The following is a 222-nucleotide window of genomic DNA, read 5'->3' on the forward strand; positions in this document are numbered from 1 at the left end:
CCGGGGCAAACCATAGGTCTAGTTCATCAGATTGGACAAAGGCAGCGTTGTAGCGTCATCCCCTACTTAATGGCGTTGTCTTGGTTGCTCGTGAAGTCTTTGGTCATGGAATGGAAGATGTTGGTTGCCATGCTTGGTTTGGGCTGCTTCTCAAGGCTTGGGCATCTGGGGCACAACGTACGAAATCGTCGACCCTTCCTCCATTGTCTCCTTCCGCCTTGC

This window comes from Triticum aestivum, chromosome 7A (genome assembly GCF_018294505.1).
Source record: "Triticum aestivum cultivar Chinese Spring chromosome 7A, IWGSC CS RefSeq v2.1, whole genome shotgun sequence".
Classification (NCBI taxonomy): Eukaryota; Viridiplantae; Streptophyta; class Magnoliopsida; order Poales; family Poaceae; genus Triticum; species Triticum aestivum.